Source organism: Oncorhynchus gorbuscha, linkage group LG16 (genome assembly GCF_021184085.1).
Source record: "Oncorhynchus gorbuscha isolate QuinsamMale2020 ecotype Even-year linkage group LG16, OgorEven_v1.0, whole genome shotgun sequence".
Taxonomy (NCBI): Eukaryota; Metazoa; Chordata; class Actinopteri; order Salmoniformes; family Salmonidae; genus Oncorhynchus; species Oncorhynchus gorbuscha.
Genome location: NC_060188.1, coordinates 98,473,889 through 98,492,197, shown reverse-complemented (window position 1 = coordinate 98,492,197; position 18,309 = coordinate 98,473,889). Strand labels below are relative to the sequence as shown.

Below are 18,309 nucleotides of genomic sequence, written 5' to 3'. Positions count from 1 at the left end.
TAAATGTTTAATTCCTGTGGAAGAAATTAAGGAGAGTCTTCTATTTCTCTACACATGTTAATGGACATCCTACATTGATCATTTAATTCAAGTTTCACACAACGTTAAGTAGAAAATAAAGAGAGATTATGAAGTCAAAGTTAAAAAGATACAAAAAAAACAAGCATCAACAACTACTCCAACAACAACAGCAACAACAGCAACAACAACAATAAGAGGAACAACAACAACAACAGGTACTAACAGACAGCAAAGCTACAGAGCTACACAGATACAGATATCATTGATTGATTACCACGGACTCCAACACAGAAACAGAACTGTCTCCAGGGAAGCTTTGTGGATCTGAGACTGATGAGACTTCTGCTGGGCAGCACAACAGACTGATTTCATTCTCCATCTTTTATTTTCATTTTAATTGATTTTTGTAAACAATTGTATTCATTATCCAGTGATATTTGAGACACTTGTAAAGATCCCAAGATCCTTTCTTTGACATACAGCTAACTCGTCATGCCAAAGACTTGTCTTGGAGAAGTTTTCCCACAATCCTTAGCTTCCTGAAGCCTGTGCCTGTGTAGAAAGGATGGAACCCGGAGTATTTGGTAACTCCAGGAATCTGCATCTGACCGACCGACAAGAAATTTTCACAACAAAACAGAGAACTAACTAACACTTTGGAGAAATCCTGAATAAGCATTCTTTACCTGTTATTGGTTTGTTTTGCGTTCTGCTTCACTCAGTGATCACCAAGAGAGTTTAGCTGTAAAAACACTATGGATTGGGGTTTTTCAATGAGGAAATACAGTAGAGATCCATATTTGGGACCTCAGACCTCTTACACACGGCTCCATACATTAGGCGTCAGTCCTCCAGAGTCAGTCCTCCAGAGGAATAACGCTCTGTGTAAAACACATGAGGTTGCCTTTGACATTAAATAAACATTTAATATCACAATTATTATTGTTGTGCTCTGTCATACAGAACCAGTCAACAGTTTGGACACATCTACTCATTCAAGGGTTTTTCTTTATTTTCACCATTTTCTCCATTGTACAATAAAAGTGACCACATCATAATTAAGAAATAACACATATGGAATCATGTAGTATCCAAAAAGGTGTTAAACAAATCAAAATCACTTTTCCACATTTGGTTGCGTTACAGCTATATTTTAAATCAAATAAATAAAAATCCTCAGCAATCTACACAATACCCCATGATGACATCACAATACCCCATGATGACATCACAATACCCCATGATGACATCACAATACCCCATGATGACATCACAATACCCAATAAAGAAATCACAATACCCCATGATGACATCACAATACCCCATGATGACATCACAATACCCAATAAAGAATACCCAATAAAGAAATCACAATACCCCATGATGACCCATCACAATAAAGAAATCACACCCCATGATGACATCACAATCATGATGACGATACCCCATAATGACATCACAATACCCAATAAAGAAATCACAATACCCCATGATGATGACATCATCACGATACCCCGATACCCCATGATGACATCACAATACCCAATAAAGAAATCACAATACCCCATGATGACATCACGATATCCCATGATGACATCACAATACCCCATGATGACATCACAATACCCCATGATGACATCACAATACCCCATGATGACATCACAATATCCAATTAAGAAAAAGCAAAAACAAGTTTTTAGAAATGTTTGCACATTTATTAAATAAAAAAAAACATACATTTAATAATAAATAATAATACACTTTAAAAACAGAAATACCTTATTTACATAAGTATTCAGACCCTTTGCTATGAGATTTGAAATTGAGCCCAGGTGCATCCTGTTTCCATTGATCATCCTTGAGATGTTTCTACAACTTGATTGGAGTCCACCTGTGGTAAATTCAATTGATTGGACATGATTTGGAAAAGCACACACCGGTCTATATAAGGTCTCACAGTTGACACAGTGCATGTCAGAGAAAAAAAACAAGACATGAGGTCGAAGGAATTTGCCATAGGGCTCCAAGGCAGCATTGTGTCGAGGCACAGATCTGGGAAAGGGTACCAAAACATTTCTGCAGCATTGAAGGTCCCCAAGAAAATAGTGGCCTCCATCATTCTTTAATGGAAGAAGTTTGGAACCACCAAGACTCTTCCTAGAGCTGGCTGCCCTGACAAACTGAGCAATCAGGGGAGAAGGGCATTGGTCAGGGAGGTGACCAAGATCCCAATGGTCACTCTGACAGACATCCAGAGTTGTTCTGTGGAGATGGGAGAACCTTCCAGAAGGACAACTATCTCTGCATAACTCCACCAATCAGGCCTTTATGGTAGAGTGGCCAGACAGATGCCACTCCTCAGTAAAAGGCACATGACAGCCTGGTTGGAGATTGCCAAAAGGCACCTAATGTCTCTCAGACCATGAGAAACAAGATGCTCTGGTCTGATGAAACCAATATGGATCTTTTTGGCCTGAATACAAATCGTCACGTCTGGAGGAAACTTGGCACCATCCCGAAGCATGGTGGTGGCAGCATCATGCTGTGGGGATGTTTTTCAGCAGCAGGGACTGGGATACTAGTCAGGGTTTGAGGCAAAGCTGAACGAAGCAAAGTACAGAGATCCTTGATGAAAACCTGTTCCAGAGCGCTCAGCACCTCAGACTGGGGCGAAGCTTCACCTTCCAACAGGGAAATGACCCTAAGAACACAGCCAAGACAGTGCATGAGTGGCTTCGGGACAAGTCTCTGAATGTCCTTGAGTGGCCCAGCCAGAGCCCAGACTTGAACCCTATCGAATATCTCTGGAGAGATCTGAAAATGGCTGTGCAGCGACGCTCCCCATCCAACCTGACATAGCTTGAGAGGATCTGCGAAGAATGGGAGAAACTCCCCAAATACAGATGTACCAAGCTTGTAGTGTCCCATGAAGACTCAAGGTTCTAATCACTGCCAAATGTGTTTCAACAAAGTACTGAGTAAAGGGTCTGAATTCTTATGTAAATGTAATATTTCATTTTTTCTATTAGAAAACATTTTTTTACCTGTTTTTGCTTTGTCATATGTGTGAGGATATATTCTCTTTTTAAATATATTTTTGAGTAAGACTCTAACATAACAAAATGTGAAAAAATTCAAGGGGTCCAAAGCCATTGTATTTTTGATTGGAGATTCTTCACATGGCCACCCTTTGCCTTGATGACAGCTCTGCACACTCTTGGCATTCTCTCAAACAGCTTCACCTGGAATGTTTTTCCAACAGTCTTGAAGTAGTTCCCACATATGCTTAGCACTTGTTGGCTGCTTTTCCTTCACTCTGAGGTCCAACTCATCCCAAACCATCTCAATTGGGTTTGGATTGGGTAATTGTGGAGTGTAGGTCATCTGATGCAGCACTCCATCAGTCTCCTTCTTGGTCAAATAGCCCTTACACAGCCAGGAGGTGTGTTGGGTCCTTGTCCTGTTGAAACCATTTTTATTTTTGTTCCAGTAAGTGCAAACCAGATGGGATGGCGTATTGCTGCAGAATGCTGTGGTAGCCATTCTGGTTAAGTGTGCCTTGAATTATAAATAAATCACTGACAGTGTCACCAGCAAAGCACCCCCACAGAATCACACCTCCTCCTCCATGCTTCACAGTGGTAACCACACATGCAGAGATCATCCGTTCACCAAAAATCTCCAATTTGGACTCATCAGACCAAAGGACAGATTTCCACCGGTCTAATGTCCATTTCCCGTGTTTTTTTGGCTCAATCAATTCTCTTCTTCTTATTGGTGTCCTTTAGTAGTGATTTCTTTGCAGCAATTCGACCATGAAGACCTGATTCACGCAGTCTCTGAACAGTGAGTTGCTGAGATGTGTCTGTTACTTGAACTCCGTGAAGCATTTATTTAGGCTACAATCTGAGGTGCAGTTAACTCTAATGAACTTATCCTCTGCAGCAGAGGTAACTCTGGGTCTTCCTTTCCTGTGGTGGTCCACATGACAACCAGTTTCATCAATGCACTTGATGGTTTTTGCGACTGCACTTGAAGAAACTTTTCAAAGTTCTTGAAATGTTCTGTATTCACTGACCTTCATGTCCTTTGTGTCTTAAAGTAATGATGGACTGTCGTTTCTTTTTGCTTATTTGATCTGTTCTAGCCATAATATGGACTTGGTCTTTTACCAAATAGGGCTATCTTCTGTATACCACTCTACCTTGTCACAACACAACTGATTGGCTCAAAGACATTAATAAGAAGGAAATAAATTCAACAAGTTAACAGGGCACACATGTTAATTGAAATACATTCCAGGTGACTACCTCATGAAGCTGGTTGAGAGAATGCCAAGAGTTTGCAAAGCTGTCAAAAAAGCAAAGGGTGGCTACTTTGAAGAATCTCAAATATAAAATATGTTTTGATTCGTTTAACACTTATTTTTACTACATGATTCCATGTGCTATTTCATCATTTTGATGTCTTTACTATTATTCTACAATCTAGAAAAAAGGAAAAATAAAGAAAACCCCTTGAATGTGTAGGCGTGGCCAAACTGTTGAACGGTTCTGTGTTTATAGGATTTTGGGGCTCTCTTCAAAAGCTGAAGCATTATAGATTTTGCGATAGAAATTTAAAGGTAATTTCCGATTGAGCCGACATGTGCAGCGTTTAACCGTTAATGCAGTCTCCGCTAAAGTGGGAACATTGCCTTTAAATGTCAATCAGCCTGTAAAGCTGAAGTTCCGCGATGCGGATTGAATAGAGCCCCAAGTTGTTTTTTTTCAGATATTCAGAATGGCTTAATTCTCCACGATCATATTTTGTAAAAACTATGATATGTATCTTTAAAATGAAAAACATTTATTATTTAATAATGTATGTATTAGCTTTAGATTCTTGTAACCTGTATCTAGGTTATTTTTATAGATATATATACAATGAGAGGTTGTTCATTAAATGTGACCATTTCACAATGAGTAGCATCTCTCCGTCATTTATTTCTGATCCTAACTGCAATATAACAGTGATGTTTGAGCGTTAATTACAAAACGTTTCCCGCTCTATGATCAGACAGGCAGAGACAGGAGCTCCAGATGCCGATGGGAGACCTTGTGTATGGAGCTGGAGCTGACGTTCCTTTGACAAAAGGAGATTTGGCTAAGAGATGTTTGAGCTAATATCAACGTTCTCCCAATGTATTTTCAGTCAGACAGGGGGAAGAAGCCGCCCCTGGTGCTGTTGGGAGATAGAGAGATGAATTTCTCTGTATAACTGTCTCCTAATATTGCTTTCTCTGTGTATCATACAAAAGACGGAACACTTGTATAAGTGCAGGCTGTGTTCATTACATTAGAGTGTCCCATCTCTCCATCTCTCCAGGTCCATTACATTAGAGTGTCCCATCTCTCCATCTCTCCAGGTCCATTACATTAGATTGTCCCATCTCTCCAGGTTCATTACATTAGATTGTCCCATCTCTCCAGGTTCATTACTCTCTCCAGGTCCATTACATTAGATTGTCCCATCTCTCCAGGTTCATTACATTAGATTGTCCCATCTCTCCATCTCTCCAGGTTCATTACATTAGATTGTCCCATCTCTCCAGGTTCATTACATTAGATTGTCCCATCTCTCCAGGTTCATTACATTAGATTGTCCCATCTCTCCAGGTCCATTACATTAGATTGTCCCATCTCTCCAGGTTCATTACATTAGATTGTCCCATCTCTCCATCTCTCCAGGTTCATTACATTAGATTGTCCCATCTCTCCATCTCTCCAGGTTCATTACATTAGATTGTCCCATCTCTCCAGGTCCATTACATTAGATTGTCCCATCTCTCCAGGTTCATTACATTAGATTGTCCCATCTCTCCAGGTCCATTACATTAGATTGTCCCATCTCTCCATCTCTCCAGGTCCATTACATTAGATTGTCCCATCTCTCCAGGTTCATTACATTAGATTGTCCCATCTCTCCATCTCTCCAGGTTCATTACATTAGATTGTCCCATCTCTCCAGGTCCATTACATTAGATTGTCCCATCTCTCCAGGTAAATTACATTAGATTGTCCCATCTCTCCAGGTTCATTACATTAGATTGTCCCATCTCTCCAGGTCCATTACATTAGATTGTCCCATCTCTCCAGGTAAATTACATTAGATTGTCCCATCTCTCCATCTCTCCAGGTTCATTACATTAGATTGTCCCATCTCTCCAGGTAAATTACATTAGATTGTCCCATCTCTCCATCTCTGCAGGTCCATTACATTAGATTGTCCCATCTCTCCAGGTAAATTACATTAGATTGTCCCATCTCTCCATCTCTCCAGGTTCATTACATTAGATTGTCCCATCTCTCCAGGTAAATTACATTAGATTGTCCCATCTCTCCATCTCTCCAGGTTCATTACATTAGATTGTCCCATCTCTCCATCTCTCCAGGTCCATTACATTAGATTGTCCCATCTCTCCATCTCTCCAGGTCCATTACATTAGATTGTCCCATCTCTCCATCTCTCCAGGTTCATTACATTAGATTGTCCCATCTCTCCAGGTCCATTACATTAGATTGTCCCATCTCTCCAGGTAAATTACTCTCTCCATCTCTCCAGGTTCATTACATTAGATTGTCCCATCTCTCCAGGTAAATTACTCTCTCCATCTCTCCAGGTTCATTACATTAGATTGTCCCATCTCTCCAGGTCCATTACATTAGATTGTCCCATCTCTCCAGGTTCATTACATTAGATTGTCCCATCTCTCCATCTCTCCAGGTCCATTACATTAGATTGTCCCATCTCTCCAGGTTCACTACATTAGATTGTCCCATCTCTCCAGGTTCATTACATTAGATTGTCCCATCTCTCCAGGTTCATTACATTAGATTGTCCCATCTCTCCAGGTTCATTACATTAGATTGTCCCATCTCTCCAGGTCCATTACATTAGATTGTCCCATCTCTCCAGGTCCATTACATTAGATTGTCCCATCTCTCCAGGTCCATTACATTAGATTGTCCCATCTCTCCAGGTCCATTACATTAGATTGTCCCATCTCTCCAGGTCCATTACATTAGATTGTCCCATCTCTCCAGGTTCATTACATTAGATTGTCCCATCTCTCCAGGTCCATTACATTAGATTGTCCCATCTCTCCAGGTCCATTACATTAGATTGTCCCATCTCTCCAGGTCCATTACATTAGATTGTCCCATCTCTCCAGGTCCATTACATTAGATTGTCCCATCTCTCCAGGTTCATTACATTAGATTGTCCCATCTCTCCATCTCTCCAGGTTCATTACATTAGATTGTCCCATCTCTCCATCTCTCCAGATTCATTACATTAGATTGTCCCATCTCTCCAGGTCCATTACATTAGATTGTCCCATCTCTCCATCTCTCCAGGTTCATTACTCTCTCCAGGTTCATTACATTAGATTGTCCCATCTCTCCAGGTTCATTACATTAGATTGTCCCATCTCTCCAGGTTCATTACATTAGATTGTCCCATCTCTCCAGGTCCATTACATTAGATTGTCCCATCTCTCCAGGTCCATTACATTAGATTGTCCCATCTCTCCAGGTTCATTACATTAGATTGTCCCATCTCTCCAGGTCCATTACATTAGATTGTCCCATCTCTCCAGGTTCATTACTCTCTCCAGGTTCATTACATTAGATTGTCCCATCTCTCCATCTCTCCAGGTTCATTACATTAGATTGTCCCATCTCTCCAGGTTCATTACTCTCTCCAGGTTCATTACATTAGATTGTCCCATCTCTCCAGGTCCATTACATTAGATTGTCCCATCTCTCCAGGTTCATTACATTAGAGTGTCCCATCTCTCCATCTCTCCAGGTTCATTACATTAGATTGTCCCATCTCTCCAGGTTCATTACATTAGATTGTCCCATCTCTCCAGGTCCATTACATTAGATTGTCCCATCTCTCCATCTCTCCAGGTTCATTACATTAGATTGTCCCATCTCTCCAGGTTCATTACTCTCTCCAGGTCCATTACATTAGATTGTCCCATCTCTCCAGGTCCATTACATTAGATTGTCCCATCTCTCCAGGTCCATTACATTAGATTGTCCCATCTCTCCAGGTTCATTACATTAGATTGTCCCATCTCTCCAGGTTCATTACATTAGATTGTCCCATCTCTCCAGGTCCATTACATTAGATTGTCCCATCTCTCCATCTCTCCAGGTCCATTACATTAGATTGTCCCATCTCTCCATCTCTCCAGGTTCATTACATTAGATTGTCCCATCTCTCCAGGTTCATTACATTAGATTGTCCCATCTCTCCAGGTAAATTACACTCTACATCTCTCCAGGTAAATTACTCTCTACATCTCTCCAGGTTCATTACTCTCTCCAGGTAAATTACTCTCTACATCTCTCCAGGTTCATTACTCTCTCCAGGTAAATTACTCTCTCCATCTCTCCAGATAAATTACACTCTACATCTCTCCAGGTTCATTACTCTCTCCAGGTTCATTACTCTCTCCATCTCTCCAGGTTCATTACTCTCTCCATCTCTCCAGGTTCATTACTCTCTCCATCTCTCCAGGTTCATTACTCTCTCCATCTCTCCAGGTAAATTACTCTCTCCATCTCTCCAGATAAATTACACTCTACATCTCTCCAGGTTCATTACTCTCTCCATCTCCCCAGGTTCATTACTCTCCCCAGGTTCATTACTCTCTCCATCTCCCCAGGTTCATTACTCTCTCCATCTCCCCAGGTTCATTACTCTCCCCAGGTTCATTACTCTCCCCAGGTTCATTACTCTCCCCAGGTTCATTACTCTCTCCATCTCCCCAGGTTCATTACTCTCTACATCTCTCCAGGTTCATTACTCTCTCCATCTCTCCAGGTTCATTACACTCTCCATCTCTCCAGGTTCATTACTCTCTCCATCTCCCCAGGTTCATTACTCTCTCCATCTCTCCAGGTTCATTACTCTCTACATCTCTCCAGGTTCATTACTCTCTCCATCTCCCCAGGTTCATTACTCTCTACATCTCTCCAGGTTCATTACTCTCTCCATCTCTCCAGGTTCATTACACTCTCCATCTCTCCAGGTTCATTACTCTCTCCATCTCTCCGGGTTCATTACTCTCCCCAGGTTCATTACTCTCCCCAGGTTCATTACTCTCTCCAGGCAAATTACTCTCTCCATCTCTCCAGGTAAATTACTCTCTCCATCTCTCCAGGTTCATTACTCTCTCCATCTCTCCAGGTTCATTACTCTCTCCATCTCCCCAGGTTCATTACTCTCTCCATCTCTCCGGGTTCATTACTCTCTCCAGGTAAATTACTCTCTCCATCTCTCCAGGTTCATTACTCTCTCCATCTCTCCGGGTTCATTACTCTCCCCAGGTTCATTACTCTCTCCATCTCTCCAGGTTCATTACTCTCTCCATCTCCCCAGGTTCATTACTCTCTCCATCTCTCCGGGTTCATTACTCTCTCCAGGTTCATTACTCTCTCCATCTCTCCAGGTTCATTACTCTCTCCATCTCTCCAGGTTCATTACTCTCTCCATCTCTCCAGGTGAATTACTCTCTCCATCTCTCCAGGTTCATTACTCTCTCCATCTCTCCAGGTCCATTACATTAGATTGTCCCATCTCTCCAGGTTCATTACATTAGATTGTCCCATCTCTCCAGGTCCATTACATTAGATTGTCCCATCTCTCCAGGTTCATTACTCTCTCCAGGTTCATTACATTAGATTGTCCCATCTCTCCATCTCTCCAGGTTCATTACATTAGATTGTCCCATCTCTCCAGGTTCATTACTCTCTCCAGGTTCATTACATTAGATTGTCCCATCTCTCCAGGTCCATTACATTAGATTGTCCCATCTCTCCAGGTTCATTACATTAGAGTGTCCCATCTCTCCATCTCTCCAGGTTCATTACATTAGATTGTCCCATCTCTCCAGGTTCATTACATTAGATTGTCCCATCTCTCCAGGTCCATTACATTAGATTGTCCCATCTCTCCATCTCTCCAGGTTCATTACATTAGATTGTCCCATCTCTCCAGGTTCATTACTCTCTCCAGGTCCATTACATTAGATTGTCCCATCTCTCCAGGTCCATTACATTAGATTGTCCCATCTCTCCAGGTCCATTACATTAGATTGTCCCATCTCTCCAGGTTCATTACATTAGATTGTCCCATCTCTCCAGGTCCATTACATTAGATTGTCCCATCTCTCCATCTCTCCAGGTCCATTACATTAGATTGTCCCATCTCTCCATCTCTCCAGGTTCATTACATTAGATTGTCCCATCTCTCCAGGTTCATTACATTAGATTGTCCCATCTCTCCAGGTAAATTACACTCTACATCTCTCCAGGTAAATTACTCTCTACATCTCTCCAGGTTCATTACTCTCTCCAGGTAAATTACTCTCTACATCTCTCCAGGTTCATTACTCTCTCCAGGTAAATTACTCTCTCCATCTCTCCAGATAAATTACACTCTACATCTCTCCAGGTTCATTACTCTCTCCAGGTTCATTACTCTCTCCATCTCTCCAGGTTCATTACTCTCTCCATCTCTCCAGGTTCATTACTCTCTCCATCTCTCCAGGTTCATTACTCTCTCCATCTCTCCAGGTAAATTACTCTCTCCATCTCTCCAGATAAATTACACTCTACATCTCTCCAGGTTCATTACTCTCTCCATCTCCCCAGGTTCATTACTCTCCCCAGGTTCATTACTCTCTCCATCTCCCCAGGTTCATTACTCTCTCCATCTCCCCAGGTTCATTACTCTCCCCAGGTTCATTACTCTCCCCAGGTTCATTACTCTCCCCAGGTTCATTACTCTCTCCATCTCCCCAGGTTCATTACTCTCTACATCTCTCCAGGTTCATTACTCTCTCCATCTCTCCAGGTTCATTACACTCTCCATCTCTCCAGGTTCATTACTCTCTCCATCTCCCCAGGTTCATTACTCTCTCCATCTCTCCAGGTTCATTACTCTCTACATCTCTCCAGGTTCATTACTCTCTCCATCTCCCCAGGTTCATTACTCTCTACATCTCTCCAGGTTCATTACTCTCTCCATCTCTCCAGGTTCATTACACTCTCCATCTCTCCAGGTTCATTACTCTCTCCATCTCTCCGGGTTCATTACTCTCCCCAGGTTCATTACTCTCCCCAGGTTCATTACTCTCTCCAGGCAAATTACTCTCTCCATCTCTCCAGGTAAATTACTCTCTCCATCTCTCCAGGTTCATTACTCTCTCCATCTCTCCAGGTTCATTACTCTCTCCATCTCCCCAGGTTCATTACTCTCTCCATCTCTCCGGGTTCATTACTCTCTCCAGGTAAATTACTCTCTCCATCTCTCCAGGTTCATTACTCTCTCCATCTCTCCGGGTTCATTACTCTCCCCAGGTTCATTACTCTCTCCATCTCTCCAGGTTCATTACTCTCTCCATCTCCCCAGGTTCATTACTCTCTCCATCTCTCCGGGTTCATTACTCTCTCCAGGTTCATTACTCTCTCCATCTCTCCAGGTTCATTACTCTCTCCATCTCTCCAGGTTCATTACTCTCTCCATCTCTCCAGGTGAATTACTCTCTCCATCTCTCCAGGTTCATTACTCTCTCCATCTCTCCGGGTTCATTACTCTCTCCGGGTTCATTACTCTCCCCAGGTTCATTACTCTCTCCAGGTAAATTACTCTCTCGTTCTCTCCAGGTAAATTACTCTCTCCATCTCTCCAGGTTCATTACTCTCTCCATCTCTCCGGGTTCATTACTCTCTCCGGGTTCATTACTCTCCCCAGGTTCATTACTCTCTCCAGGTAAATTACTCTCTCCATCTCTCCAGGTAAATTACTCTCTCCATCTCTCCAGGTTCATTACTCTCTCCATCTCTCCGGGTTCATTACTCTCTCCGGGTTCATTACTCTCCCCAGGTTCATTACTCTCTCCAGGTAAATTACTCTCTCCATCTCTCCGGGTTCATTACTCTCTCCATCTCTCCAGGTTCATTACTCTCTCCATCTCTCCGGGTTCATTACTCTCCCCAGGTTCATTACTCTCTCCAGGTTCATTACTCACTCCAGGTAAATTACTCTCTCCATCTCTCCGGGTTCATTACTCTCTCCATCTCTCCAGGTTCATTACTCTCTCCATCTCTCCGGGTTCATTACTCTCTACATCTCTCCAGGTTCATTACTCTCTCCATCTCTCCGGGTTCATTACTCTCCCCAGGTTCATTACTCTCTCCAGGTTCATTACTCTCTCCGGGTTCATTACTCTCTCCATCTCCCCAGGTTCATTACTCTCTCCGGGTTCATTACTCTCTCCAGGTTCATTACTCTCTCCATCTCTCCAGGTTCATTACTCTCTCCATCTCTCCAGGTTAATTACTCTCTCCGTCTCTCCAGGTTAATTACTCTCTCCGTTAGCTGAATGTGTAGCAGGACGTCCTCTAAAACTCCTATATTTTATGCCACTGGCTCACATTTATTGATAAATCTCTGTTTACATCAGCCGATGTCACAAAGTACTGTACATAAACCCAGCACAAAACCCCAAACAGCAAGCAAGGCAGATGTAGAAGCACGGTGTCTAGGAAAAACTCGCTAGAAAGACCGGAACCTAGAAAGAAACGAGGCTCTCCAGGTCTCTCCAGGTTCATTACTCTCTCCAGGTTCATTACTCTCTACATCTCTCCAGGTAAATTACACTCTACATCTCTCCAGGTAAATGAATCTCTCCATCTCTTCAGGTAAATTACTCTCTACATCTCTCCAGGTAAATTACTCTCTACATCTCTCCAGGTAAATTACTCTCTACATCTCTCCAGGTAAATTACTCTCTACATCTCTCCGGGTTCATTACTCTCTACATCTCTCCAGGTAAATTACTCTCTACATCTCTCCAGGTTCATTACTCTCTACATCTCTCCAGGTTCATTACTCTCTCCATCTCTCCAGGTTCATTACTCTCTCCATCTCTCCAGGTTCATTACTCTCTACATCTCTCCAGGTAAATTACTCTCTACATCTCTCCAGGTTCATTACTCTCTACATCTCTCCGGGTTCATTACTCTCTCCATCTCTCCAGGTTCATTACTCTCTCCATCTCTCCAGGTTCATTACTCTCTAGATCTCTCCAGGTAAATTACTCTCTACATCTCTCCAGGTTCATTACTCTCTACATCTCTCCAGGTTCATTACTCTCTCCGGGTTCATTACTCTCTCCATCTCTCCAGGTTCATTACTCTCTACATCTCTCCAGGTAAATTACTCTCTACATATCTCCAGGTTCATTACTCTCTACATCTCTCCAGGTTCATTACTCTCTCCGGGTTCATTACTCTCTCCATCTCTCCAGGTTCATTACTCTCTCCATCTCTCCAGGTTCATTACTCTCTACATCTCTCCAGGTAAATTACTCTCTCCATCTCTCCAGGTTCATTACTCTCTACATCTCTCCAGGTAAATTACTCTCTACATCTCTCCAGGTTCATTACTCTCTACATCTCTCCAGGTTCATTACTCTCTACATCTCTCCAGGTTCATTACTCTCTACATCTCTCCAGGTTCATTATTCTCTCCATCTCTCCAGGTTCATTACTCTCTCCATCTCTCCAGGTTCATTACTCTCTCCATCTCTCCGGGTTCATTACTCTCCCCAGGTTCATTACTCTCCCCAGGTTCATTACTCTCCCCATCTCTCCAGGTTCATTACTCTCTCCATCTCTCCAGGTTCATTACTCTCTCCATCTCTCCAGGTTCATTACTCTCTCCATCTCTCCAGGTTCATTACTCTCTCCATCTCTCCAGGTTCATTACTCTCTCCAGGTTCATTACTCTCTCCATCTCTCCAGGTTCATTACTCTCTACATCTCTCCAGGTTCATTACTCTCTCCATCTCCCCAGGTTCATTACTCTCCCCAGGTTCATTACTCTCCCCAGGTTCATTACTCTCTCCAGGTTCATTACTCTCTCCATCTCTCCAGGTTCATTACTCTCTCCATCTCTCCAGGTTCATTACTCTCTCCATCTCTCCAGGTTCATTACTCTCTCCATCTCCCCAGGTTCATTACTCCCTCCATCTCTCCGGGTTCATTACTCTCTCCGGGTTCATTACTCTCTCCAGGTTCATTACTCCCTCCATCTCTCCGGGTTCATTACTCTCTCCGGGTTCATTACTCTCTCCAGGTTCATTACTCCCTCCATCTCTCCGGGTTCATTACTCTCTCCATCTCTCCAGGTTCATTACTCTCTCCATCTCTCCGGGTTCATTACTCTCCCCAGGTTCATTACTCTCCCCAGGTTCATTACTCTCCCCAGGTTCATTACTCTCTCCAGGCAAATTACTCTCTCCATCTCTCCAGGTAAATTACTCTCTCCATCTCTCCAGGTTCATTACTCTCTCCATCTCTCCAGGTTCATTACTCTCTCCATCTCCCCAGGTTCATTACTCTCTCCATCTCTCCGGGTTCATTACTCTCTCCAGGTAAATTACTCTCTCCATCTCTCCAGGTTCATTACTCTCTCCATCTCTCCGGGTTCATTACTCTCCCCAGGTTCATTACTCTCTCCATCTCTCCAGGTTCATTACTCTCTCCATCTCCCCAGGTTCATTACTCTCTCCATCTCTCCGGGTTCATTACTCTCTCCAGGTTCATTACTCTCTCCATCTCTCCAGGTTCATTACTCTCTCCATCTCTCCAGGTTCATTACTCTCTCCATCTCTCCAGGTGAATTACTCTCTCCATCTCTCCAGGTTCATTACTCTCTCCATCTCTCCGGGTTCATTACTCTCTCCGGGTTCATTACTCTCCCCAGGTTCATTACTCTCTCCAGGTAAATTACTCTCTCGTTCTCTCCAGGTAAATTACTCTCTCCATCTCTCCAGGTTCATTACTCTCTCCATCTCTCCGGGTTCATTACTCTCTCCGGGTTCATTACTCTCCCCAGGTTCATTACTCTCTCCAGGTAAATTACTCTCTCCATCTCTCCAGGTAAATTACTCTCTCCATCTCTCCAGGTTCATTACTCTCTCCATCTCTCCGGGTTCATTACTCTCTCCGGGTTCATTACTCTCCCCAGGTTCATTACTCTCTCCAGGTAAATTACTCTCTCCATCTCTCCGGGTTCATTACTCTCTCCATCTCTCCAGGTTCATTACTCTCTCCATCTCTCCGGGTTCATTACTCTCCCCAGGTTCATTACTCTCTCCAGGTTCATTACTCTCTCCAGGTAAATTACTCTCTCCATCTCTCCGGGTTCATTACTCTCTCCATCTCTCCAGGTTCATTACTCTCTCCATCTCTCCGGGTTCATTACTCTCTACATCTCTCCAGGTTCATTACTCTCTCCATCTCTCCGGGTTCATTACTCTCCCCAGGTTCATTACTCTCTCCAGGTTCATTACTCTCTCCGGGTTCATTACTCTCTCCATCTCCCCAGGTTCATTACTCTCTCCGGGTTCATTACTCTCTCCAGGTTCATTACTCTCTCCATCTCTCCAGGTTCATTACTCTCTCCATCTCTCCAGGTTAATTACTCTCTCCGTCTCTCCAGGTTAATTACTCTCTCCGTTAGCTGAATGTGTAGCAGGACGTCCTCTAAAACTCCTATATTTTATGCCACTGGCTCACATTTATTGATAAATCTCTGTTTACATCAGCCGATGTCACAAAGTACTGTACATAAACCCAGCACAAAACCCCAAACAGCAAGCAAGGCAGATGTAGAAGCACGGTGTCTAGGAAAAACTCGCTAGAAAGACCGGAACCTAGAAAGAAACGAGGCTCTCCAGGTCTCTCCAGGTTCATTACTCTCTCCAGGTTCATTACTCTCTACATCTCTCCAGGTAAATTACACTCTACATCTCTCCAGGTAAATGAATCTCTCCATCTCTTCAGGTAAATTACTCTCTACATCTCTCCAGGTAAATTACTCTCTACATCTCTCCAGGTAAATTACTCTCTACATCTCTCCAGGTAAATTACTCTCTACATCTCTCCGGGTTCATTACTCTCTACATCTCTCCAGGTAAATTACTCTCTACATCTCTCCAGGTTCATTACTCTCTACATCTCTCCAGGTTCATTACTCTCTCCATCTCTCCAGGTTCATTACTCTCTCCATCTCTCCAGGTTCATTACTCTCTACATCTCTCCAGGTAAATTACTCTCTACATCTCTCCAGGTTCATTACTCTCTACATCTCTCCGGGTTCATTACTCTCTCCATCTCTCCAGGTTCATTACTCTCTCCATCTCTCCAGGTTCATTACTCTCTACATCTCTCCAGGTAAATTACTCTCTACATCTCTCCAGGTTCATTACTCTCTACATCTCTCCAGGTTCATTACTCTCTCCGGGTTCATTACTCTCTCCATCTCTCCAGGTTCATTACTCTCTACATCTCCCCGGGTTCATTACTCTCTCCGGGTTCATTACTCTCTCCAGGTTCATTACTCTCTCCATCTCTCCAGGTTCATTACTCTCTCCATCTCTCCGGGTTCATTACTCTCTCCGGGTTCATTACTCTCTCCAGGTTCATTACTCCCTCCATCTCTCCGGGTTCATTACTCTCTCCGGGTTCATTACTCTCTCCAGGTTCATTACTCCCTCCATCTCTCCGGGTTCATTACTCTCTCCGGGTTCATTACTCTCTCCGGGTTCATTACTCTCTCCGGGTTCATTACTCTCTCCAGGTTCATTACTCCCTCCATCTCTCCGGGTTCATTACTCTCTCCGGGTTCATTACTCTCTCCAGGTTCATTACTCCCTCCATCTCTCCGGGTTCATTACTCTCTCCAGGTTCATTACTCTCTCCATCTCTCCGGGTTCATTACTCTCCCCAGGTTCATTACTCTCTCCAGGTAAATTACTCTCTCCATCTCTCCAGGTTCATTACTCTCTCCATCTCTCCAGGTTCATTACTCTCTCCATCTCTCCGGGTTCATTACTCTCTCCATCTCTCCGGGTTCATTACTCTCCCCAGGTTCATTACTCTCCCCAGGTTCATTACTCTCTCCAGGTAAATTACTCTCTACATCTCTCCAGGTTCATTACTCTCTACATCTCTCTAGGTTCATTACTCTCTCCATCTCTCCGGGTTCATTACTCTCTCCATCTCTCCAGGTTCATTACTCTCTCCAGGTTCATTACTCTCTCCATCTCTCCGGGTTCATTACTCTCCCCAGGTTCATTACTCTCTCCAGGTAAATTACTCTCTCCATCTCTCCAGGTTCATTACTCTCTCCATCTCTCCAGGTTCATTACTCTCTCCATCTCTCCGGGTTCATTACTCTCTCCATCTCTCCGGGTTCATTACTCTCCCCAGGTTCATTACTCTCCCCAGGTTCATTACTCTCTCCAGGTAAATTACTCTCTACATCTCTCCAGGTTCATTACTCTCTACATCTCTCCAGGTTCATTACTCTCTCCATCTCTCCGGGTTCATTACTCTCTACATCTCTCCGGGTTCATTACTCTCTACATCTCTCCAGGTTCATTACTCTCTCCATCTCCCCAGGTTCATTACTCTCACCAGGTTCATTACTCTCTCCATCTCACCAGGGTCATTACTCTCTCCATCTCCCCAGGTTCATTACTCTCTCCATCTCTCCAGGTTCATTACTCTCTCCATCTCTCCAGGTTCATTAGTCTCTCCATCTCTCCAGGTTCATTACTCTCTCCATCTCTCCAGGTTCATTACTCTCTCCATCTCTCCAGGTTCATTACTCTCTACATCTCTCCAGGTTCATTACTCTCTCCAGGTTCATTACTCTCTACATCTCTCCAGGTAAATTACTCTCTACATCTCTCCAGGTTCATTACTCTCTACATCTCTCCAGGTTCATTACTCTCTCCAGGTTCATTACTCTCTACATCTCTCCAGGTTCATTACTCTCTACATCTCAAATCAAATCAAATCAAATTTTATTTGTCACATACACATGGTTAGCAGATGTTAATGCGAGTGTAGCGAAATGCCTGTGCTTCTAGTTCCGACAATGCAGTGATAACCAACAAGTAATCTTACTAACAATTCCAAAACTACTGTCTTATACACAGTGTAAGGGGATAAGGAACATGTACATAAGGATATATGAATGAGTGATGGTACAGAGCAGCATACAGTAGATGGTATCGAGTACAGTATATACATATGAGATGAGTGTGTAGACAAAGTAAACAAAGTGGCATAGTTAAAGTGGCTAGTGATACATGTGTTACATAAGGATGCAGTCGATGATGTAGAGTACAGTATATACATATGCATATGAGAT

The 18,309-nt window shown here is 43.1% G+C and overlaps 1 protein-coding gene across 1 annotated transcript in view; it reads left to right on the top strand.

Moving 5' to 3' along the window:
• LOC124000170 (ciliary neurotrophic factor receptor subunit alpha-like) overlaps window positions 1-1,204 on the top strand; it is a 558,871-nt gene extending 557,667 nt beyond the window's left edge. Inside the window, exon 9 of the mRNA XM_046306361.1 lies at window positions 1-1,204. This exon is cut by the window's left edge and continues 3 nt beyond it. The gene's annotated coding sequence lies outside the window, so the exon portion shown is untranslated.
• The last annotated feature ends 17,105 nt before the right edge of the window (window positions 1,205-18,309 follow it).